Here is a 27,603-nt window from a genome sequence, read left to right on the forward strand (position 1 = left end):
TCGCGAAACTTGAAGCGAAAGCATCTTTTTTCATCTTACCCTTAAAGTCAATCTATAGAACAGAGACAGTAGATCTTACTCTACCTAATGGTTTTCGCATTTTTTTTTGAAAATTTCCCAGAAATTTTTGTTTTAGCCCATTTCAAAAGTGAAGCTGGAGTCACAATTGTGAAATGATACAAACATCATAAAGAATGCGTGTGCGAATGGGGGCCGAATAAAAAACTAAAATTAAATCTAATAAAAACGGTGAGTTACACCGGAAAACTTTGTTCTTGAAGAAGTTGTAGGAAATCAATGGGGATCTTCAAAAAAGTTGTATATAAGGTGGAAATGTGAACATTTTTTTAAATTGGATTATTAAAACAGTAAGATTAAAAAAAAACATTTATCAAATATATTCAGATTAGTACTTTGCGTAAAATGAAAAAAAAAACTACAACAAAAAAGAATTAAATACATGAGAACAATTTCAAGTTTTTAAGAAAAATTGTTCTTTGAACACCAGAATAAAAGTAACTCTTCTCGAAAAATTTAGACGAGAAATTCAAGGAATCAAAGTTTTTGTATAAATTAAGCCGTTTTAACAGGTCTACAATAAAGAAATTCCATGTCCAAATATTTCTGAAGCGGTTTCTTCTAGAAGACAGGTTTCCAGAAGCAAACTATTTCACTTGAGCTATTAAATCATAATTTGATGTTCAAATGACTGTGTTTTTACTCACCTGGGTCCATTTTCAAAATTTCACCACACGAAAGTGTAACGAAATTACTCCAGATTTTATTTCCTAATTAATTTTTCCCTGTTTGAGTATTTTTTATAATTCTTTCGCGAAGCGAATGGAAGAAGATGTAGGATTATAGTTAAGGTGAAGTGTAGTCCCAAAAAATGTGAGCAAAATTTCAACCGATTGAGCTGAAAGAATCATCGCACAAAGCATAACAGGCAAAACCAATACATAGGAACCAGGGATATTTTCAGTGATTGAGCGCAGTGGGCTTACCACACATTTTGTTGGTTTGTAAAAGAAACCTATTGATTCGTAATGGATTTTTGAATATTCAAATAAATCCTAATTCAATCTTAGTAATCAATAACAATTACAATTACAATAGAACTATGAACCATTAGTATTTATAATTAATAAGCATGCTAACAATGAATTCTCCTGAGTTTAATAGCAAGCATCTTCTGAAAAACGATTGAAAAAAATACATTCAAGTGTTCTCGGTATCTTTCCCACTACCAAATACTAACCCAGCGTCAAAATAGTGAATTGGCAACGAAAATAATTCAACCAAATAAATACTTTTTTCCAATGTTCTAAAGGAACAATAAATGTGTCCATTTCAGTCAGTAGTCTGTTTAGGATAAATTTTTAGTTTTGCTACAATCTGAAGTAGTATCTATTATATGATATTACAGAACAAAGTAACATCAATGCATTGAGCTAAACATAATTGTATATCACTAGCATTATAAACGACAGTTACCTTAGAGAAAGAACGATTTCTTATAATCCCCTTTTCATTGTATTCAACTCATTATTTCAACACCAAGCCCAACGTTGCAAAAATTTGTTTCATTTTTGTCATTTTCGTATGTAATACAATTGCGAAAGCTTAAGAGTTTTAAAGGTTTTTAAAATTCTGTCTGCTTGAATAATTGATAAAAAAAACGCGACGCTAGCATTCCGCTACATTTCACCTAAATACTACGTTTATTACGTAAACATTTTTTAAATAGCAACAAAATAGGTCCAAATACGAAAAATCGAAATCGACCGAATCTATAAATCTATCTATCTAAGATCGAAACGAACAGAATAGCATTAAAAAAAAGCGGCGGTGGCGTTATGATAGCTTGCCGCTCAAACTTTCATTCTCGCTTACTACCTGTGCCAAACTGTGCTAACGTTGAACAGTTATGGATAGCACTTTCGCTGAAAAACTGCACATTTTATATCTGTGTGATTTATGTACCACCGACATGGGATTAATCGAACAGCATTTGAATTCTCTCTCTCTTCAATTTCAAACCACTGAATGGCAAAGTTGTTATACTGGGAGACTTTAATCTATCCAGTATTGAATGGGTTCGCTCTGTCGCTAATTATCTGTTTCCCCACGCTGAGTATTTGAACAATGAATTTTGTTACAGGCTACCAGGTGAATATAACATTGCTGGGCTAGTGCAATTGAATGAGCAGTACAATATCGCCTTATCGATCTTTGCTTCAGCTTCAAATTTCTTCCTAGTCGCTGCAGCACCTGAACCACTCGTTAAAATTTACGTCATCATTCGTCTCTCAATATCTCTATAACGGAATCTTTACCGATTGGAGCTTGCTACTAGCTGACAACGATTGCAATACCGCTGCTTCGGTTTGGACTAACATTTCTTTGTACTCCATCGACCAGTATGTTCCAAATAAAACTTGTCTTCAGCCAACTTATCCTCCTTAGTCGAATCCGCTTCTGAAACGATATAAACGTGTAAAAAGATCAACCTTAAAAAAGCTGACTAAGCATCCGTCACTTCAATTAAGATCACATAAATCACGGCTAAATAAGGCGCTCTATTATGATTATCAACGCAGCATCCAGAATAATTTTTAAACTAATCCTAAACGTTTACGTTGGATTACTAACTCACATTTCCTTTGGTGAATTGAATGCATCAACCTCTGCTGGTATTAGCAATTTATTCCGTATTCAATTTAGTAGTGTTTTCTCCGATGAAACTTTAACTAAACAACAAATCTTAAGGGTTGCCAGTATCGTTCCACTCCGTTCATCGATTGGTCCTCACCCTATGATTACGACTGCTGCTGTTGAAAATTTGTGTTTAAAGCTAAAACCATCTTCAAGTGCAGGTCCTGATGGTATACCGTCACTAGTGTTGAAAAAGTGCTCTAGAAGCCTCTAGTTCTGGTACCACTGACGATGCTATTTAATATCCCTCTTCAACGCGGAGTTTTCCCAGAGTCATGGAAGATTTCTTATGTTTTTCCTGTTTATAAAACAGGTGACATTTCAAACTATCGAGGAATTGTCGCTTTATGTGCCGTATCAAAACTATTCGAAATAATAGTCCTGGATTTTATAGTTCACAACTGCTTAAATTATATTTGTGATACTCAACATGGGTTTGTGCCAAAACGATCTACGTCCACAAATTTCGTGTCATATATGTCTTATATCATTCATTCATTGCAAGCTCACATTCAAGTAGATGCTATTTACAAGGATTTCTCCGCAGCTTTCGACAAGATTAATCACCAGATAGCAGTTGCCATACTCGATAGGCTAGGATTCAGCGGATCATTCCTTAATTGGCTTGAAAATAGGTGACTGTGTTACTTCATCATTCATCGCAAGTTCCGTAGTCCCCCAAGGAATTCGTTCATATTTCTTATATATCTCAACGATTTAAATTTTTCGTTGGAGTGCATGAAGCTATCTTTGGCCGATGATTTTACGCTATTTCATCTCATCAAGAATCCTAATGACACCGGTTTCTTGCAGTCTTAATTAAATGTATATATTGTTTGAAATCGTTATATAGCGCATTAGTTCGCTCAACCCTTGAGTACGCTGTCGTTGTTTGGGCACCATATGATCAAAGTGATAAGCTGCGAAATCTGCATGAAGAGATTTATTTATTTATTTTTTATTGGGTTCAGAGTGGGAAAAAGCCTATATGAGTTGAAAAAAATTCATGCCATTCTCAGACAGGCGCAAAAACCACTATCTTTTAAAAAACAAACACAAAACAAAAAGTAATTACAATGCGTCAAGTGAAATGAATTAACACATAGAAAAAAACAGTCCTTATAATATAGTTCGTTTCATTCTTTCTGCGAAGCGACGGGAAGGTTAATCAAACTCAAAAATTGTTTCAACAGAAGTAAAAGCTCGTGTGCATGCAGTTATAGGTTCGTTACTTCTAAATAAAGTCCTGTGGAATCCGTTTTGAAGTAGAGTCGTATATCGCAATGATCTGCTTGGTACTCGAAAACTAATTTTGCTACGCAATTCTGGAGCATCAATCTCCCCGTTTATTAATTTCGCAATGGTCAATGCTTGTTGAATTTTCCTTCGACGCTGTAAAGTATTGATTCCCAATAATTGGCATCGGTCCGGGTATGGTGGCAAGTTTACAGGATCTCTCCAAGGCAAATGTCGTGATGCCATGCGAACAAAACGTTTTTGAACGTGTCTAAGGCTCCACGATATTTGATACGGACACCAGATTACTGAAGCATTTTCCAGAATCGGGCGGACGAGTGAGCAATATAAAGCCTTCAAGCAAAGCGGATCTTTGAAGTCTTCAGCAATTTTAGAGATGAATCCCAGCTGACGGGAAGCTTTCGAAATAACTAGCGACCGTTGGACATCGAACGTCAATTTGGCATCCAGTTGTACACCAAGATCACACACCTGAGTCACTCTAGATAAAATTGTTCCATCAATGTTATAGTCGAATATAATGGGACGTAGAATCCGATGAAATGTGATAACTTGGCATTTGGTTATATTGATAATGAGTTTATTTTCCTTGCACCAATTTGCGAACCTTGTAAGCAAATCTTGCATTCGTTGGCAATCCTCAACACTACGAACGGCGAGATACAGTTTCAAATCATCTGCGTAGATTAATTTACAACCAGATCCCAAAAGTGATGCAACATCGTTGAAAAATACTACAAATAGCAAGGGTCCAAAGTTGCTACCTTGCGGAACACCTGATTTATTCAAGAATTCGGACGACGCAACGTTATTGATTTTTACACGCAGTTGTCTATCGGAAAGATACGAGTTCAGCCAAGACACGAGTTGCGATGATAAACCAAGTCGAGATAATTTACACACCAGTATTCGATGATCAATCTTGTCAAACGCTGCATTCAGATCGGTGTAGATGACATCCATTTGTGCTTTTGCCTCCATACTAACAGTTCGGCTGAAAAGTTCGTATCGTTTAATAGAAACACACATTTTTTGCCAAAATTCGTTTTTATTATTCAACATAATAAATCAGAGCCATCAGAGGCGATACAGCGATTATAGCGATCTTCCAACTTTTCGATACCATTTTTGTAGTACGATTTGTCCTTTGCCTCAAAATAGCCCTCAGTTTCAGCGATTACCTCTTCATTGCTTCTAAATTTTTTTACCAGCGAGCATTCTCTTGAGGTCTGAGAACAGGAAAAAGTCACAGGGGGCCAAATCTGGAGAATACGGTGGATGAGGGAGCAATTCGAAGCCCAATTCGTTCAATTTCAGCATGGTTTTCATCGACTTGTGACACGGTGCATTATCTTGATGAAACAAAACTTTTTTCTTCTTCAAATGAGGCCGTTTTTTTGAAATTTCGTCCTTCAAACGCTCTAATAACGCTATATAATAGTCACTGTTGATGGTTTTCGCCTTTTCAAGGTAGTCGATGAAAATTATACCATGCGAATCCCAAAATACAGACGCCATAACCTTACCGGCTGATTGTTGAGTCTTTCCACGCTTTGGGTTCGGTTCATCGCGTGTAGTCCACTCAGCTGACTGTCGATTGGACTCCGGAGTGAAGTGATGGAGCCATGTTTCGTCCATTGTTATATATCGACGAAAAAAATCGGTTTTATTTCGATATAACAGCTCCAAACACTGCTCAGAATCATCAATTCGTTGTTGTTTTTGATCGATTGTGAGCTCACGCGGCCCCCATTTTGCACAAAGCTTTCTCATATCCAAATATTCGTGAATAATATGTCCAACACGTTCCTTTGATATCTTTAGCGTGTCAGCTATCTCGATCAACTTCACTTTACGGTAATTGAAAATCATTTTGTGGATTTTTTTCACGTTTTCATCGGTAACAGCCTCTTTTGGACGTCCACTGCGTTCATCGTCTTCGGTGCTCATATGACCAGTACGAAATTTTGCAAACCACTTACGAATTGTTGCTTCGCCCGGTGCAGAGTCTGGATAACACTCATCAAGCCATTTTTTGGTATCGGCGGCACTTTTTTTCATCAAAAAGTAGTGTTTCATTAACACACGAAATTCCTTTTTTTCCATTTTTTTCACAATAACAAAAGTAGCTTCACTCAAAATGCAATATCTCACAAACTAATAATCAGACAGCTGTCAAATTTATACACGTATCTTTTGAAGGTTGGTACTAACTGAAAATGGTATGGATTCAATTCTAGTGGCGCCCTCTCATAGAAACGATACGAACTTTTCAGCCGATCTGTTAGAAATACATTTAGACGTTAAGGTCAACAAATTCGTTGTAACTGATCTACCAGGCATAAATCCGTGTTGATCAAATGAAATGTAGTTCTTTGCGCGATCTAAAATAGCACCACTCACAATTATCTCGAATAATTTCGATGAGGCTGAGAGGCTGGTTATTCCTCGATAATTTGCTGCATTTCGTCGATCACCATTTTTGAAAACAGGACACATATATGACTGTTTCCATATGCGAGGGAATCTGCTTTGCTCGAACGATCGGTTTAAAATAACCCTTAGTGGCCCAGCTATGGAGGATATGCAGCGACACAAAACAACGGCGGGTATTCCATCCGGACCAGGAGAAAAAGACCGCTTCAGTTTTCTAGCCGCTTGTTAAATCATGTGAGGTGTAACGGTGAAAATGTCTAAATCAAACAAATCAGATGGAATACTTGCAGCTGCAACATTCGCTTCGCTAGGCGATGTAGAGTTGCTCGAAAAAACACCCGTGAAAATGTTTTTCAAACAACTCACATGACTCAGGAACAGTAGTAGCAATTTCATTGTCAAGAAATACATTGGCTGGAATAGATGAACATTTTCTCTTTGAGTTAACGAGTTACGATTTATACAAAGTGGCATTCAGTGTACGATATGCATTGACAGAACGGTGGAAATTAATGGCGGTTGCTAAACATCGATGACGCTAAAGCTTACGTTGATATAAATTTCGCAAGCGTTTCAGTTTACTCAATTCTGATGTGTTCCAAGTTGGAGAGACAGGCGGTCTGACGCGTGGTAAGTTACATTGAAGCCAATTATTGATTTCTCCGCAAAAAACTTCAGCCATATCATCTACGTCACCTGTTGCGAACAATAAAGCCCTATCAATATTTCTCAAGTGATCAGAAAGTGCAGAGAAGTCCAGCAAACGAAAGTTCAATGGGCATACAGTGTTGCTATCATCAGTGGATGGCCGTTGAATGCTAACAATACTGGCAGGCAGATAAATTGAAAGCGGTGGATGATGGGTGTCAAATCTTCCAAGCTACGAAAATCGATAAATCTCGGTTTACTGTCTGTTCGCCGGGATACCATCAAAGCTGTTTTCGTTGCGGATTTAATCCAATCCCGGATTGATTGCGTAGATCTCCTACAACTGCTGAATTTTGACATCCATCGTCGTAATTTGCGATTCAATCCTTTTCTCCGAGCTCCTCGCGCTACAGCTTACTATTCCAGTGGGCTTTTCCCTATCCCATAAATGAATAAATAAATAAATACATAAACATGAATAACTCAACAAAAGACACGTTATATTCAACTATAATTTTTTGAATATTTTTCTGATCCTTGATAAAGTATTGAACTTAATTTCTCAGTGTATGTTTTTTTAGAACATCAATTTAATGTCCTTAAAAAATTTTTAACACTGTTTCAGCACAGTTGATAGTTTTCGAGCTAAAACGATTTAATAGAAAATCGCAGAATTCACCGAAAACTAAACATGTAATCAAACACAAACGGTTCATTCGATTTCAAAATTTATTTTTTCGTATGAAAGTACAATCCTTCTGGTTAATTGTGGAATATAATTTCATTCAAATGGCTACCTCGGTTGGCCTTGCAGTACGCCATGCGGTCGGCCCAGTTTTTTAGTACATTTTCGATTGTATGCAGCTTTATTTCAGCTATGGCTGCACGAATGTTGTCCTTCAAGGCTTGAATTGTCTCTGGCTTGTCCACATAACACTTATCTTTGACAGCCACCCAAAGATAATAGTCTAACGGCGTCAAATCACAGCTCCGAGGCGGCCAAACGACGTCCGAATTTTGACTGATAATTCGATCTTCAAAGACTGTGCGCAGAAGATCGATTGTAGCATTGGCTGTGTGGCACGGAGCGCCGTCTTGTTGGAACCAAACGGTGTCCAAGTCTTCCTCTTCAAATAACGGGAAGAACCAATCGCTAATCATGGCGTGGTAGCGCTCGACATTGACCGTGGCGGCGGCTCCTGCCTCATTTTCGAAGAAAAATGGCCCAATGATGCCGCCAGACCAAAATTCGCACCAAACCATCACTCCCTGAGGATGCATCGGCTTCTCCATGATGACGTGCAGGTTTTCCGTCCTCCAGATGCGACAATTTTGCTTAATAACATACCCGCCGAGATTAAAATGTGCTTCATCCGAAAAGATGATTTTTTGGCAAAAATCGGCGTCTTCTTCAAGCTGATCGCAAGCCCAGTTGGCGAAGCGATAACGCATCAGATGGTCTCGTACACAACCATTTTCGTTTAGCGGAAGGATAAAACTAAGTTTCTGTCAAATCAGAAGTGTCATTAAGGTTACCAATGTCGAAATAAACGCTAGTTCAAAAAAAAAAGTTAGACCCTGTACATATTCAACAAATAGCTTCATTTAAGAGAAAGATTTATATTAACAAATGTATTACTTTCAATCTGTCAAATCATATTTTAGTGTTTTATTGATTATTTTTATCGAGCCTTGGAGTTTTATAAATGCTTGAAATTGTTTTAAATGTAATTCCCCTCTCCCTAACACTCCCCCAAATGATACAATTGGAAACTATACACTGGCAAATATAATTGAAAAAATTAATTCTAATACCTAGTTCGATGAGATTATATTTACTCAGGCCTTGATTTGCAATTTATTATTGACAACAAAGTGGAGTCCCTTCCTTTAAGGAAATCCACAATTCAATGACTACGCTTTGTTGGAAGGGAAGAACAAATATTTTAGAATAAGGGAGAAATCAATTTCTAACATGAAATATTGTTGACGATAGATATATTATAGAACAAAAAAACAATAACTAAATATCTCGTTCAGTATATGCTTAAAATTCTTAAAATTTTCCTTTGTATATCATGTGAAGGCGCATTATATTCAGCATAACCATCAAAAGAATTTGTAATTTACCAATTCTCGTAGTGTTTTGGTTATTAAAACAAGTTTTCAATAAAAGTACAATGGAAAAAAAATTGGATGCGGTTTCTGGGTTTTTTTCCGGTTTGCTTTTTAAGTATTAAAAAAAAAACTGTTTTAATCCACCTAGTGGTGTAATGATGCCTTTCTCATGTTTAATAGTGTGGTATTCTATTCAAAATTTTTCTATTCGATTTTTGAAAGAAAACAAGGAATTACTTGTCCATTAACTAGTATAACATACTGAATGAATCGTATCCGAAAATATGCAGTAATTTTTGGTAGGACCATAACACCTTTCATTTGAGCCTAAGATTGGGGATATCGGTTTTGAGTCCAGTTTACAACATATTTAACGGTTTTTGTTTCACCGGTTTAAGTGATGGTGTACAATATTAAACACACTTTACCCTATAACCTCTGAACCAGAAGTCGGATCCAGATAAAATTCAGAGATTTCGTATGGGACCGGAAGACCTTTCATTTGAATCTAAGTTTGTCAAAATCGGTTCAGCCACACACACAAACACACACACACACACATACACACACAAACACATACACACACACAAACACGCACACTCTCTCTCTCTCTCACACACACACACACACACACACACACACACACACACACACACACACACACACACACACACACACACACACACACACACACACACACACACACACACACACACACACACACATACATACACACATACACACATGCATACACACATACACACACACACACAAACACACACACACGCGCACGCGCACACACACACACACAAGGCAACACCTTTCTATATGAGAAAGACAAAAACATTGAACTTTGTTTAATGTATAATTTTTCATGTGTGTGGGCACATAACATCAGCTTAACTTTTTGTCTCAGACTCGTCTGTTCAAAACAGTTTATGTTGAACTGTTATGCCACCTAGCAGCAGCTCAAAATAAACCGTCAAGCAGACGTAGGGGAAGATGTTCGGTTGCCGGCACCCTACCGTAACTTTGGACAAAAGCAAACATACGCTGGTATTTTTTGCTGCGATTAAAACAAATTTTCTTTGCGTGAAAATCAACATAAAAGTTTTTTATTACTTTTTCTATAATATCATAAATTGAAAAGCGTAAATCGAAAAGGTGAGTGGATTGAATATTTATGAGGTGAAATCGATCTATTTCGTGATTTAATATCGGATGTTATAAAAATTTTCCCACCAAAGTAATTTTCAAAATGTCTACCGATTTCAGTTACCGGCACCTCAAGGTGTTACCGGCATCCCATTTTTTTTCGACAAATCACGAAAAATTATCAGTGATATGTAGAGATGCCAAGTCTGCAAATTTCTCTGTGAATTATCAAATTTCTTAGTTAACATGTAAATCTTTTTTCATCTAAAGACTTTTTACAGACTTTTGAAACTTCGATTGTTTGCAGACACTCGTCAGAAATTACAGACTTTTGAAAATTGGCGAGATCTTTTCGTTTTTGCTAGCTCAACTTATTGTATTACCTGGCATCTCGGGTGATATGCAACACGTGGACAACTTGACGGCTTCAATACATTCGTCATATAAGTAAAAACATTGGTTCTCTGGTTCGATTAGTCATGACGACTTCAAACAAATCGTCCAAGTCAAGGAAAATGAACAAGGAAACCCGCGAAGCCGGTGGAAGACCGGCCTAATCAACACCAAAGGCACCGCCAAGAGAGCCAAGGCCAATGAAGACTTTTGTCCAAAATGCCTCCAAAAAAATAAATTTAGTTTTTTCTTTGAATAATTGCAGTTTTTACTTATATTTTTCCATTTTTAGCAAAATTTGTTGGGGTGCCGGTAATCGAACACCTTTTTTGAAATGGCCAAAATTTATCACTTTACTATATTGATAATAAAGTTTTTTTTCAATCGATTGAATCAACTTATTTTCTTATTCAATCATTAGCTAGGGACTTTAGCTTTCCATTGATCTATAGATATCTGTATAATGTGCACTTAGTCAGAAGTTATAAGCTTAAAAGAAAAGGGTGCCGGTAACCGATCACTCTCCCTTATTGTTATTGCTATTTGCAATTCAATTATATTGAAACAATATAATAGTTTGAAGCGGTATGAGTCGAATTGGTCTCTCCATAAGTGGAAAATTATGTGCCATACTGAACACGCGTTCTAAGTTTCATCCAATTTGAGGAAAGTCGATTTTGAATCTGTCATCTTTTCAGCTGTTATTTTTCTGGAAATTTTTCCCATAAATCAATGAGAAATTTGGAGACGAGAATGAAAACAAACGGTTCACTGTTAGTGCCGATATACTGTAAAAATCAACCCTTCGATCGGGCTAGCAAACCCTGGCCATGTGGCATTTCGTATATGTTCGGCAGGATTGTATACAAACATAAACTCTCCTCGTTCTTCAGTTTCCTTCGATCCCATTGAGGATTCCAGTGTGGTCATGCGCACATTTTTCCCGCCTATGACAACATCTGTAACTATATTCTACGGCTAAAACCGCTCATCATTCATGACGATATATCTTGTAGACTTGGTCCCTTGTGCCACCGACAGCGGAGACCAACAGGATTCATTTTGTTGGATAGAGCCATAGCGTCCACCAACATCGCCAGTAGCGTCTGTGCTAGGTGCTAGGAATTACGTTGGGTAAGTTTAGCATTGAACCCACTAGCTTTCATCAGTTGCTTCTGCGAGTTCAAACGAGATGAACGCGTCTAGCAAATCGTTGAGTGGTGGTGTGAACAAATAGCAGTGTTGATAGTTCGTGCGGTGCCCTGTGGGTGATTTGAATGCAATTGATGGATAGGGACGTGAATAAAATATTTTATTGGCACAGTCAATGCAGCGCGCGTCTGGAGATATTCAAGTGAATTGAATTCGAGCTGCGAAGGTGTCCGATGTTATCGTATTAGTGCTAATTGAGAAAATCAACAAATTGAAGCCGACGCCGGAAAGAAAGTACAAGTGATACATGATGATTGCTTTCAGTTGGGAGCTACGATAGAAATGAAACAGTAATATCGGAATCGGTTATGGAATTACACCAAAGCTGGATGCGGGTTGCCGAAAAAATAAACACTTTTTCTGTATGCACAATGTGATATGAGTATAAATTTTCCTGTTCTAAAGTGTTTACGTTGTGTCCCGGCGGTAGTGTGGGAAATAGATCAAAACACGAAACGAAAAAAGCGATGAAGAGCACCCAGAATCTAATTATTGATGCGAATGTTTACGGTTATGATTTTCTGTGATCAGTGGTAAACCAAAAAAAAATGATCCATCACTGACTTGTGGGTCTTGTGAATCGAAAAATCAGTGAGCATTGGAAGCTGCTGCCGTGCATCACCTTGGTTGGATCGAAGTTTTAGGTAATAAAATCGTCAGAAATAATAAAAAAAAACATTTTTCAATGGAAACAAATCTGCAATAAATATTGTGATCGGAAGAAAAATATTCGTTTGTGAATTTTAAGAATTGAACTGCGTGTGCGGTAAACGATCATCGCTGGCTGAGAAAATATCATCAGCGTTGTAGATTGAGTCTAAAATAGCTTGTCTTGAGTATGGAAAAGGAATGCTGAAAAAATGTTTCAATTCAGAACTGGCTAAAATCGTCCAAATAAGTGTTACTTTTTAATGAAATTAACGAAGCTTAGCGAGTGGATGAGGACGTGTTGGGCGATGAAATATTGAAATATTTTTGAGGTATGTATAATTTTTGTTTGCATGTCTATTATTACGTTTGGTACTTCTACTAACACTTCAAGTATTAGGGATGGAGAGTGCCACCTTGTATTCTATTGTTTAGAGTAACGATTTCAAATAACAATTGTGTGTAATAAAAATGAAGAGAAAATCTGCAAAAGGAAAAATAGATCGAACTCGAGAAGAGTTATATAGCAAAGAAATGATACCTTTTTTATCAATCAGCATGTGTTTTTGCTTGAATAATCTTCGGTGTTCTAGTTCTCATGATATTATTTTAATCGCCGTCGTTTTAACCGGCAATTTAAGATTTTAATCACTCATTGCTCTGTAATGTCGAAACTGCAGATCAGATCGAAGTTGAATCTAAACGTGTGACAATATATTGAACATTGCATGAAATGTCGAAGTAAGTTCCACTTTACAGTTTACGGTTATTTAGGATACTTCCAGAGCCGGTATTCAGGAATCAACATAACTCAAACCGATTCGTTTGACCATATGACGAGTCAATTGCAATAGTTTTGAGTCCAACTTTAAAGCTTTTTGGGATTGTCATCTTCTATATCGGTTTGAATTTTAAAAATTCATCATCTTGTAATTCCAGAATCGAAAATCAGAATTGGATCAAATTCATTATTTTGTATGGGAAAATGAGTTTATTTTAATTTGAAATTTTGTTTTTGAAATTCGATTTGGCTTTTTTGGAGAAAACGATTGAGCTTCGAGAAACGATTCGATACTGGAGCCGGAATTCGTAAAACGGTGTAGCTGAAGTCAGATAAATTCACCTGAGTAGCTGTATAGTTTACATTTGTTTCAAAATGTTTGAAAATCAGTGTAGACATCTTTGAACTGAATACCACTGAAACTATAATAAGTTTATTTAGTTATCGACTATCCAAATCAGCAGACCCGATAAACCTCATTAATTTATGTGAAATGGATATTTTTTTACTAATCACCTTGTATCCCCTAAACCTGAAGTTAGATCTGACTGAAAAGCAAGATGTTTTATAGGATCTTAAAACATTTTGTTTGAATCTTAAATGGTTCTTAGTTTTCATTTGAATCTTAGATCAGTTCAGCCATCTATGAGAAAAATGAGTTACACAATTTTAATTTCGTTTCACATATCATTCTGTAGTTCCTTCTGTGGTTTTATTCCACAAAAAAAGGTCAAATGTTCCGGCTGACCGGAATTATGAGCGCCTTCCAAAACACTGCACAATCCGTCGACTCCACCAGAAATTACCCAGAATTACCAGAATTTGTGTAGGCAGCAAGTGGACAAGTGATACAAAATTATTTTCTGCCTATAAGTAAACAAAAAGCATTTAGTGGTTCAAATGTTTTAAAAACTTTTGCACATGTACCTTAATCCATTCGATGAACTCTTCAAAATTTTTTGTTTGGTTAATAAAAAGACACTTACTAAAAACTGTTTGACAGTTAGTTTCATGACAATCAGTTTTCACAGAAGTTCGGTTATTGGAAGATAATTTTACCATACGGACAGTATGGTTTTTACCGTACTCGGCAACTATTCAGATTTACCGTATGAATTGTATATCTATTTACAAAATTCTGTAATGAAAATTTACGTAAGACTGATCGTTCGGTAAAAATTTGCATAATTATTGTAAAAGAAAACTCATGTACCGAAATATCGGTCATTTCCATAGATTACCGAAATTTCTCGTCAAAAATATTACCGAACAAAGGAATTAAATCTTAGTGTGTAGAAACAATTGTATGTAACAGTATAAATAATCGTGTTTCACGTTGCTCCCAAGCATTGCTTTGTTATACAATGCTCGAAACTCTTACTACTGGAATAGGGGGAATAGTCACTTACACAAAAATATCGATATCTCCGTTAAAATTGGACGGATTTGAACAATAATTAATAGAATAAATAATTCATAAAGTAATTTATTTAAACAACATTTTCCATAATTTTTATATTATTTACAGTCATATAACAAGTTATGTTCACCAAAAGGCCACAAAAATGTTTACATATTGTTTTTTTTCAAATGGACTTACTTGGACAATCAAGTGTTAAGTAAAATAACCATATCGCTATTTTTAATCGTTTTCATAGAACTTTCAATAACATTCTTCCATGACATTCCACTGACTATTTTAGGATTTCTAGTAAGTATGCGTGGAACTTTATGTATTATGGTATTATTGCTTATTATTATCATTTTTATTATTATTATTATTATTATTATTATTATTATTATTATTATTATTATTATTATTATTATTATTATTATTATTATTATTATTATTATTATTATTATTATTATTTTTATTATTATTATTATTATTATTATTATTATTATTATTATTATTATTAGTGTTTAGTTAGTGGGAGAGTGTTCGGTTACCGGCACCCTTTTCTCTTCAGCTCATAGCTTCTAACTTAATGCACATTATGCGGACTATACATCAATAGAAGCTAAAGCCCCTGGCTGACAACTGATTAAGAAACTAAGTTGATTCATTTGATTGGAAATTTAAATAAGGTGTTCGGTTACCCCAAGAAATTTCGCTAAAAATGGAAAAATATAAGTAAAGACTGCAGCTATTCAAAGAAAAAACAGAATTTATTCTTTTTGGAAGCGTTTTTGACAAAAGTCTCCATTGTCTGATTGTGACTTCGCCTTGGCTCTCTTGGTCTAATATTTGGATGGTGGCGCCTTCGGTATTAAGTTGGCCGGTCTTCAACGTTTTTTCTTAGCCGGAGCATCTGCTGTATGAACAGCTAGATGTATGCATCGACAGCAGCCTGCATATCACTGACAATTTTTCACGATTTGTCGAAAAAATGGGGTGGCGGTAACCTAACACCTTGGGGCGCCGGTAACCGAAATTGGTAGACATTTTGAAAATGACCAAAAAACAATCTTTGGTTGCAAACATTTTGATAGCACCCGGTATTAAATCACGAAATAGATCTATTTCACCTCATAAATATTCAATCCACTCACCTTTCCGAATGATGCTCTTCAATTCATGATACTGTAAAAAATGTCAGAAAAAACTTTTGTGTTGATATTCACGTAATTAAAAGTTATTTTGAACGCAGCATAAAGTACAAGTGACTGTTTGCTTTGGCACAAAAAGAACGTGCTGCTATTACACACACATGACATTTGTCGGATTGACTACTCTATCTGCTTTCTGTCAAAAGTTACGGTGGGGTGCCGGCAACCGAACACCTTCTCCTATTATTATTATTATTATTATTATTATTATTAATATTATTAATATTATAATTATTATTATTATTATTATTATTATTATTATTATTATTATTATTATTATTATTATTATTATTATTATTATTATTATTATTATTATTATTATTATTATTATTATTATAGAAACTGTACATTTTACAAACATTCATTAATACATTGTTCGGTTTCAATTGTTGTTCGAAGTTCACGCGGAACTTGTTACGTACTTTCAAGTTCTCAAATGTTACGCGTGTACTTTTGGGCAGCAAGAAAGTGGATGTTTTCAGTAATTGTTATACTTTTGTTTGCTTGGGCTTTGTCGATTTTCGCACTCGCGGTTTACAGTTGATACTAGCAAGCAAGGCTAGTCTGGGCACGGGGTTAAACCGGACAGTTTAAATATCTTCTAAACCAGCAATTATTTTGATTCATGGATGCACTTTGCAAAAGCGCTTTCATGTGACAAATAATCAGTTAGTTAATGGTCAGATAGTCAAAAGTTGTACGATTTTTACTGCATTGTTTTTTTGTTGTTGTTGAATCTTTCTAATTTTTAGGTCTATTTGATTCCTGTGCAATGTTATGACGGTCTGGTTAGTGCTTTCAAATGTTTATTTCATGCTTAATGCGGTGATTATTGAGTGCTTTCGATAACGTGAAAAATAAAATTATTATTGCGTCTCGTAAACGAATTGTCTATGCAGGCTAAACCGGACAAAAAAGTGAGGCTCAATCGGACACATAATTTTCGATTTGAAATTCTTACTAAATATATAAATATTGAAACATACCTATATATACTTTTAATCACTTATTAGAACTAGATTTACTTCAAAACGTTCATTATGTGTAGCTTTCCAAAATTCCTCAAAACTACTCCAATTGGTAGTCATTGTCAACAGACGGCCAAACAAACAAATTCCGGTTAAGTTTTCATTAATCGAATAAAATGATTTTGAAGATTACCACAGGATTATATAAGATAGTGTGATTGATATGAGAAAGACATCACTACACTACTAGGTGGATTAAAACAGGTTTTTATATGTTTTTCTGTTGATCTCCGAAAATATTGTGTGTATACTTTGGAAGATTCTTTGAATGTATTCAAAATATATTAAATATAAAAATTATTTTTTTAAACGGGTTTTCGAAAACAAGCATATTATTATTTCTCGGAATTTTACGAATTACGTTCTTATGAATTGTGTCATATGTGGATGCGTTTACTCTTAATGACATGTGTTTCTGCTGTGTGACGACCAACAATATTAGTAGATTTTTGTAGAAAAGTATATGTATATGTAATCTTCATAACTCCGGAATGGAACACATATTGGTGGGTTTGCGATAGAGCATAATTTTTTGCTGTGTGGGTGATAATTCAATTTTCAATTTTAGTTTCGAAACTTTCTTTTGTTTCGATTTTGCAGATTTTAACCTTGATGTCATTCACCTCTTCGGCCTAGAAATACTTTCTAACCCTATGTGCGGGGTTGGGAATCTAACCTAGGTGGGCAAAACAATTTTTTTCACCAAAGAACCAAGACTAATATTGGAGAGAGAGAGAGGCTTTATATAGATAAAATTAAAAAATGGCAACAAATCGCTCAGTCCGAAACATGTTTCAAGACTTTATGTAAAGCTCAAGAGAAAATTATGAATTCTGAAGTGAGCATGAAAACAACTATTATTTAACGACATATTTTGGGTGCACAGAAAAAAATAGTTTATACTCTGTAATGGAGTTTTGATTGATCATATCATTTATACTCGTTGGAAGTAAACTCACGCAAATCGTCAACGAATCAAAAAATAAATCAACTATTGCGAGTGTCAATTATGTGTTTCAAATTAAAAATGCACGCTGCATTCATGGTAACTAAGGAGCCAACATTTTCTTCCCCTTCTAGGTTTTAATTTAAAACAACTTATGCCATAAAAACTAATCGAATCAGAGTTACCTGAAACCATTGCTGCTAGATGTTTTTCAATACGATGTGAAGTGCAATCCTATACAAGTACAAGTATATCGAAGGTCTGTTGATGTGAATGGAATCGGAAACTCTTGTTATTGAGATAGAATATTTGCAAATAGATAAACAATGCACTGCGGATCACTGGAAGCACGCTTAAATGTTATACTGGGACACTAAATCAGTGTGTCAGTTTAATGCGCTATTAGTTTTTTATACATAGCTGTACAGAAATTGATAAAATGTTGAATGATTATAGAACGTTATCCACTAGTACCGAATCACATTCTACATAATTCTATTCCGGTATCGTTAAAAAATTATGCTGCTCCCATTAAATCATTGAATCGACGAGTAAAAGATGTTCGGCTTGATCAAATATGTTTTCCGGAAGCGAAAAGAAGTAGCCCTTATCTTTACTCATCGAACTCAGCTTTAAATAGCTGACGAAGAATTTTCTTTCATCATTGTACACATTTTTTTCTGAATATTATAATAATCATGCAATCAAAACGTTGGAAACAACTGGTGAACAGACTCAAAATCCAACAGATTAATGTAAGCAGGATAAGACGATACACAAAAATGGAGCATGGCAGATCAAAGACTGGAATTCGCTTATGTGTGCGATTATTTTTTTTATCTCTCTTCGATTTATGATTCACTTCCTCTAAATAGGATAATACCGACGTGCGTGAGAATTTCGCAGGCAAATGTTGCGTTGAATTAGAGAGGGATTTGGTAACAAAAGTAAAATTTAACGCTGGGGTTGTTATAACTAAGTTTAAAAGAAATGTTTCCTTTTCTGTGAATAATGAAAAAATCCTAACGCGATGTTTGATGTACAATTTTACTATAACTTTAAGTTCTGACAAATCACATTCGTACGGGTAGTGTTATGTCTTATTCATTCTGTAAATTTGGAATAATTGGTAACTGGCTGGTTTGCGAAACGATTACTCAATCGCTGAATTGTTTGATCTGCTGACTACAATCAAATTTAAATTATGAATATACTTTATCTTATAATATTTGATAATAAGTGATATCCGTAATCTCAAATCAGACAGCAATATGAAATAAACTGTTGGTTATCTCTATCATGTAAACTATTGCATCAATTTTTTGTTGAGATTTACTTGTAATGCAAGACGTCATTAAAGACTGTACTAGCCAGGGGGACGGGTATAGTGTGAAGGGTAAGTCAATGCCTTTCACGCAGCCCGCCCGGGTTCGATTCCCAACCCTGCACATAGGATCAGAAAGTTTTTCTGGCCCGAAGAGGCGAATGACCTTAAGGTTAAAACCTCTATAATCGAAACAAAAAAAAACTGTACTAGCGAAGAATGCAACAAACAACAATTATCATCAAAAATTTATGTAACATCGGATAATTTTTGAAACTCTAGAAGTTCTTCTAGAAGTTAACCTAATTTTTGTGCTAGGGCCCGTAACCATTTTCATTCTATCTTAGACTCGTCAGTGCATAATAGTTTATGTTGAGCTGTTATGCCTGCAAGCAGTTCAACATAAACCGCTAATCAAACGTGAAAATTGTGCTACTTGCAATACACTTATAAAGTTTGCACCACTTCGGTGCCTTCTATACCTATAAGTATATTGCAAATATAATTAACTATACATAAACTGTTAAAGTAACTAATGACATATAAGCTATATTTTTGCAATGGTTGTTTGTTTAATCTCCTCTCCTAGAATATACGTCTGCATAGACTGCTTCTGGAGGCATCCTTCTTCATATATTTAGCCGTTGATTGTGTCGGTCGTTACGTGCGGATTGCCGAATTTTCTGTACCCACGAATTGCCTGCCAAACCAATTACCAAATTGACTTGCTGATAAAAAACTGCCATATGGGAATCTGTATGGCGTTCACTTTAAGAAGTTGTAAACAGTCGATGCTAGAAAACAAGCCCATATTTTTTGATTGTATTTGATATGCTCATGTGATAATTTGTTCATGTGATAATTTGTTCTATTGTAAATCGTGTGGAAAATGAAAATGGCTCGGACAATACCCCAGAAAGATTTTTTCTTAGAATTCATTTGCGAAATCACTTTTCTCAGAAAAAAATGCGATATTACAAAAACCAATGAATCGATTATTTCCTAAATTCGTTCCTAATTGGTACAGCTGATGCGTGAACGGAGGATGCTGCAATTTTTTTTTATGATAGGCCTTGTTTTTTTCCCGAAAGTATCGTATAGTTATTCGAATATCGATTTGTTCTAGTATTTTCGGACGGATAAGTGCAAGAGGTGGTGGTGAGCCTAATTCGTCCACGTCCCTTATAATCTATTTTTTTTTCGATTTGTCAGCAATGCTATAATTGAAATTGTTTGTATAATACAGTGTATGTACTTTCTCTGGTTCCATTTCTAAATTATGATTTCAACTTAAATTATGTTCGAAAATTACTTTTTCGAAGTCATACACTGATGAAGGTTTCAAACAGCACACGGAAATACTTGTATCTGTGTATATTACTATCTCGTGACCAGAGCTTAAAATTGTCACGCATTCTCAATGAACGAATCCAATCCAACAGCCGCATTTTCAATATTTTACTGTCTCATTCGTAAATGACCGACACCAGAACAAACGAAGAAAGACGAAGCATTTTCGTTTCTCATTGAAAAAATGAGAGAGAATAATTGCCAACGTCTTTCATTGATGTATTGAAAATCTGTGACGCTTGACTATAAATAGTGACTAAAATATGCCAAATCGAAGTAATTACATCCCAGAACCTTTTTGAAAAAAAAATTCGAGCACCAACAGGTAAAAGTTATTGTGAAACCTTTTCTGACATTTTCGATTCTCACAGCTTCACTGCATACTATGGGATTTTCTCTGAAAACTGCAAGTGACTGAAAGGGCAAATGAAAGAAAAAACACAATTTCGAAACTACTCTCGCGCTTATGTCATTGAATGAACATGGATTTCGTTCTCATAGTTTGCAAGCGAAGCTGAGGGTGACAGTAATTTCTCGTCATTTTCGTCTATTTTGAGTCAATAAAAATGACATTTATTAGCTCTGCTCGTGACATTAATGGCGAAATAATAAGTTAGTTTTAATATAGTGGAATTTAACGGAGTAATTTGAAATAATTTAATAAGATCCCAAAAACACTCATTTTTCAGAGCTATTTTTGATAATACTCGAAAAATCATCCAAATTTTCTTGACTTTTTCGCACTGCAGATAGATAAAAATTTTTCAAAGGTTTCTATGTTTTTGTTTTGGCAAAATTCCCATCAAAAATCTCCTAAAACCACCCGCCCGTATGGTACTTTAAAGATGGCTTAAAATCGATTAAATTATGTTAATATTTCCCTACGTTTCGTGTTACACTCGTCAGTGCAGAGCAGTTCAAATTAAACTGCCTAATGCTACTCGGCAGTTTAGTTTGAATCGCTAAGCAGACGTGAAGTTAATGTTATTTGCGAAACACTTTTTTTATATTGCGCCGAAGCGTATTGATCTTTCATGAGATATATCTGTGATTTTAAGTTCACTTTACAATCCATTGAACAACAAAGCACTGTGAGGTCATTTTCAATTCAATTTCCTGTGTCGAAAACTTTAGTTGCATTTTTGTGCTCTTTGGAATTAGGTTAAGTTGTCAAATGATATTAAAAATCCGTTTTGATGGTTTTCCCACATCGATATTTTTATTGTTTTTGGGATAAACTGATTATAAGTTCTGTTCACGTTAAATTTCGGGTACCAAGATAATACCCAAGTAGCACATGTAACAGATCGGCTGAAAAGTTCGTATCGTTTCTATGAGAGGGCGCCACTAGAATTAAATCCATACCATTTTCAGTTAGTACCAACCTTCAAAAGATACGTGTATAAATTTGACAGCTGTCTGATTATTAGTTTGTGAGAAATTGCATTTTGAGTGAAGCTACTTTTGTTATTGTGAAAAAAATGAAAAAAAAGGAATTTCGTGTGTTGATGAAACACTACTTTTTGATGAAAAAAAAGTGCCGCCGATACCAAAAAATGGCTTGATGAGTGTTATCCAGACTCTGCACCGGACGCAGCAACAATTCGTAAGTGGTTTGAAAAATTTCGTACTGGTCATATGAGCACCGAAGACGATGAACGCAGTGGACGTCCAAAAGAAGCTGTTACCGATGAAAACGTGAAAAAAATCCACAAAATGATTTTCAATGACCGTAAAATGAAGTTGATCGAGATAGCTGACACCCTAAAGATATCAAAGGAACGTGTTGGACATATTATTCACGAATATTTGGATATGAGAAAGCTTTGTGCAGAATGGGTGCCGCGTGAGCTCACAATCGATCAAAAACAACAACGAATTGATGATTCTGAGCAGTGTTTGGAGCTGTTATATCGAAATAAAACCGATTTTTTTCGTCGATATATAATAATGGACGAAACATGGCTCCATCACTTCACTCCGGAGTCCAATCGACAGTCATCTGAGTGGACTGCACGCGATGAACCGAACCCAAAGCGTGGAAAGACTCAACAATCGGCCGGTAAGGTTATGGCGTCTGTATTTTGGGATTCGCATGGTATAATTTTCATCGACTACCTTGAAAAGGGAAAAACCATCAACAGTGACTATTATATAGCGTTATTAAAGCGTTTGAAGGACGAAATTTAAAAAAACGGCCTCATTTGAAGAGGAAAAAAGTTTTGTTTCATCAAGACAATGCACCGTGTCACAAGTCGATGAAAACCATGCTGAAATTGAACGAATTGGGCTTCGAATTGCTCCCTCATCCACCGTATTCTCCAGATTTGGCCCCCTGTGACTTTTTCCTGTTCTCAGACCTCAAGCGAATGCTCGCTGGTAAAAAATTTAGAAGCAATGAAGAGGAAATCGCTGAAACTGAGGCCTATTTTGAGGCAAAGAACAAATCGTACTACAAAAATGGTATCGTAAAGTTGGAAGATCGCTATAATCGCTGTATCGCCTCTGATGGCAATTATGTTAAATAATAAAAAAGAATTTTAGCAAAAAAATTTGTGTTTCTATTAAACGATTCGAACTTTTCAGCCGAACTGTTAACTTGTACATAAAAATAAAACAAAACAGATGCTGAATAATGGTCGCATGACAAACACAATAATGACAGTTACAATAAGTTCCAACGTAACTTTTCGGAAATCTAACTCTTACATCGTGCTCACATTGACTGTTTTTAGTCGCCAACTGGTCATCGTAACAAAATGCGACAATGTGACACATTATAATATAAAGTTAAGTAATGATTTCATATCGGTTACCGTATTCGTTGTGATGCAACAAAAAATACAATTACAGTGTCGGTTGAAAGTTTACGTACACTATCCCAAGCAATAATATTAAATCAATAAGTAGTATAAGTTTACGCCTGAGACGTCAGAAATAATATAGCACTTGTGCAATATTATTTGAGGGTTGCATAATTAGTGCAAACTTTGCGTCTGCTAAGCGGTTTAAATTGAACTGCTAGGCACGAGATGGCAGTTCAGTTTGAACTGCTTTAAGCACTGACGAGCCGAAGGTGAAACGCGAAGAAATAGTACAAGTATAAAATTCCTTTAGTTTAAAAAAATGGCTAAATACTGTGCCAGAAAGTATGGACGCAACCAAAAACCTCTGCCATTTCGTAATGGTTCAGAATCTGTCAATTTGAAAGGCTGCGTCCTGTTGTTTACACTCTTTTCTAACCACTTGTGCAGCTGTTTATTCGTTTTCATTAGTTTGTTTCGAAATGCGTGGACGACCAACGTCGAAAAATTGTGTACAAATGGTGCACAGAACGCGGACTGTAACTGAGAAAGATAGCAAAAATGGATGAAGTAAGTAAAAAGCCGTACAAAATGCAATCAGGAAGTTCGGTGAGGATAACACCTTTGAGGATAAACCGAAAACGGGTCGAAAAAAAGGTCCTGCAAACCCTCAGTTGGATAAACGTATACTGAAGGCGTTCGAGCAAAAGAAGGAGATTTCAGTTCGGGTTCTTCGAAGTCAACTGTTCTTCGTGCTAAAGAACGTTTGAATCTTCGAACCTATAAGAAGCAGAAACAACCAAAACGTAATCCGAAACAAGAAGCATCGATCAGGCCGAGGGTTCGAAAGCTGTACAATATGATTCTTGCTGGAAATTTGAACTGCATAATCATGGACGACGAAACCTACTTGAAACTCGATTACAAATCCTTGCCGGGACCATAATATTATACGATGCGAGAAGGGCAAGTGTTAAACCAGTCCGAGATATCGACTGAAGTCGAAAAATTTGGTAGAAAGCTATGGTCTGGCAAGCAATTTGTAGCTGCGGTAAGATTCCGAAACCCTTCATCACCACTGCTTCAATGAATAGTGAAATACACATCACGGAATGTTTACAAAAACGACTTCTAAACATGATTCGATCAAGGATCCTGTTGTCTTCTGGCCAGATCTTGCTTCTTGCCACTACTCGAAATCAACGGTAGAAGGGTATACTACCAAAAATGTGACTTTCGTCCCAAAAGACATGAATCCACCGAATTGCCCACAACTTCGACCAATTGAGTAATTTTATGCATTAACGAAGGCACATCTTAGGAAACATGTCTCGGCAGCCGAAACCATTCAACAGTTCGAAAAAGATTGAAAACAAGTGTCAAAACTTATCGCCAAAAAGTCTGTTCGGAATTTAATGAGGAACGTTCGCAAAAAGGTGCGCCAGCTAGTCTACAATGGCTAAGTAACAAATGTTGAGAATAATATTCTGTTGTTGTAGTCTAATATTATCGATATTGTAGTATATCGAATAAAATTTGAATATCTAACACTTGTGAATTATTTACAGCGAAATCAAAGTGCGTCCATACTTTCTGGGACAGTCTTTAAAGTTAAATCTGCGCTTATAAACCATTTTTTTACCGGTTCATGTGCGAAGCAAACTTGTTTCATTAACGTAAATTATCTAATTTGTTTAGGGTAGGGAGAGATTAAGTGTTTTCTATGTTTGTCTGTCCCCTGTGTGTAGGTAGTAACTTAAAGAGCCAGGAAGACCTATTTCCTTGGTCTCTGTTTAGTAAAGAAGTGGAATTGTGTTTGAAAATTTCCAGACTTTCTGCCGAATCTAATTTCCATGGGTTGGAAATTTGTCTTAAAATTTTTATGTCATTTGTAGTGAAATCATGGTTTTCGGAAAAGGCATGTTCAGCTACTTTCGACTTGAAATGGTGTGATAAACCCCGTTCCAGATCCTTGGATGCTTTCCCTATTTCCGCTATGTGTTCCTTGAAACGGATATCTAATGATCTCTTTGTTTGTCCAATGTATAATTTATCACAATGAGAACATGAAATTTTGTATACCCCCGATTTTTTCAATTTGTCAGTAGGATCTTTAGTAGATCCTAGTAAAGTTTTCAACTGGTTGCTAGTACTACTGAACACTAAATCCAAGCCAAAGGGTTTTAATTTTGATTTAAGTGGATATGCCATGTTAGAGTTGAAGTCTACCGATATTCTTTTCAAGGTTTCTGATAGGGGGGTCAAAGTTGTAAATCCAAATCCAAACAATTCTCGATAAGAAATTAAGATCATTGAAACGACGAAATCTCGGGCCCTGTGGTGGAGGAGGAGCACTATGAGGGAAGCTGAGCTGCAAGCAACCGGGCGGGTCATAGGTGGTGGATAATGCTTAGTCGCGATAGCAACTCGTTGTGACTCGCGACCCGAACCATGTAGCGGGGGCTGACTGCAGGTGTGGGTAGGACGAGGTAGTGGGCCCTACACGTTCTAGGCCTAAAAACCACAAGACCTAAAGCAGTTGGCCCTGACAAGGCGAGTTGGCGCCGCCTTTCAATATGCACCTGGCCCAAATCTCAAATCTCTCTCTTCTCGCGGTCCTTCAGCGTTACTGCAAGGTTGGCGCAGGCCTAGCTAGCCGCCCATAAAAAGGACTTGCTCAGGAAGTTCAACAAGAAAATTCGGATGGATCTAATCGGCTCAGACCTTTGCGACGAAAACGGACAAGAGATTGGAAACTCGGTACGTGGAACTGTAAGTCTCTCAACTTCATCGGAAGCACGCGTATACTATCCGATATAGTGAAAGACCGCAAGTTCGACATCGTAGCGCTGCAGGAGGTGTGTTGGAAGGGGTCTACGGTGCGGGTCTTTCGCGGGAACCACACCATATACCAGAGCTGCGGCAACACACACGAGCTGGGAACAGCTTTTATGGTTGTGGGGGAGATGCAAAAGCGTGTGATCGGATGGTGGCCGGTCAGCGACAGAATGTGCAGGTTGAGGATCAAGGGCCGGTTCTTCAACATCAGCATAATTAACGTGCATAGTCCCCACCTCGGAAGTAGCGATGACGACAAAGACGAATTCTACGCGCAGCTGGAACGTGAATACGATCGCTGCCCAAGACATGACATCAAGATCGTCATCGGCGATTTCAATGCTCAGGTTGGCCAGGAGGTGGAGTTCAGACCGGTAGTTGGAAGGTTCAGCGCCCACCAGCAAACGAACGAGAACGGCCTAAGACTCATCGACTTTGCCACCTCCAAGAACATGGCCATAAAAAGCACCTTTTTCCAGCACCGCCTCCTGCACCGATACACCTGGAGATCACCCATGCAAACGGAGACACAAATCGATCACGTCCTGATTGATGGACGGCATTTCTCGGACATTATCGACGTACGAACCTATCGGGGCGCTAACATCGACTCAGACCACTACCTTGTGATGGTTAAGCTGCGTCCAAAACTGTCCGTTGTGAATAACGTACGGTACCGGTGCCCGCCGCGGTATAATCTGGACCGACTGAGGGACACCGAGGTCGCGACTGCCTACGCGCGGCATCTCGAAGCAGCGTTGCTAGCGGAGGAGGAGTTCAATGATGCTCCCCTGGAGGACTGCTGGACCAGAACTAAAGCAGCCATCAGCAATGCTGCGGAGAGCGTCCTGGGATACGTGCCAAGGAGTCGACGGAACGAATGGTTCGACGGCGAATGCCAGGAGATATTGGACGAGAAGAATGCAGCACGCGCAGCGATGTTGCGTCAAGCCACCCGTCAGAACGTGGAATCGTATCGACAGAGACGAAAGCAGCAAACTCGCCTTTTCCGGGACAAAAAGCGCCGCCTGGAAGAGTCGGAGAGAGAGGAGATGGAGATGCTATATCGTTCTCAGGATACACGGGCGTTCTACAGGAAGCTGAATGACTCTCGCAACGGCTTCATGCCGCGAGCCGAAATGTGTAGAGACAAGGAAGGTGGCATCCTGACGGACGAACGTGAGGTGATCGAAAGGTGGAAGCAGCACTACGATGAACATCTGAATAGTGCACAGGCGGACAATCAGGCGTTGGAGGAGAAAGATTATGTCAGTGTTGCAGCCGACGGAGATGTACCAGTGCCCACTATGAACGAGGTCAAGGAGGCTATCCAACAGCTC

At 36.9% G+C, this 27,603-nt stretch overlaps 1 protein-coding gene across 1 annotated transcript in view; it reads left to right on the forward strand.

Moving 5' to 3' along the window:
* The first annotated feature begins 11,800 nt into the window (after positions 1–11,800).
* The window catches only part of LOC131438444 (neuropeptide CCHamide-1 receptor-like), a 246,901-nt gene continuing 231,098 nt past the window's right edge, over positions 11,801–27,603 (forward strand). Inside the window, exon 1 of the mRNA XM_058608469.1 lies at positions 11,801–12,914. The gene's annotated coding sequence lies outside the window, so the exon portion shown is untranslated. The remainder of the gene's footprint in view (positions 12,915–27,603) is intronic.

The sequence above is a fragment of the Malaya genurostris genome, chromosome 3, assembly GCF_030247185.1.
Source record: "Malaya genurostris strain Urasoe2022 chromosome 3, Malgen_1.1, whole genome shotgun sequence".
In the NCBI taxonomy this organism is placed as follows: Eukaryota; Metazoa; Arthropoda; class Insecta; order Diptera; family Culicidae; genus Malaya; species Malaya genurostris.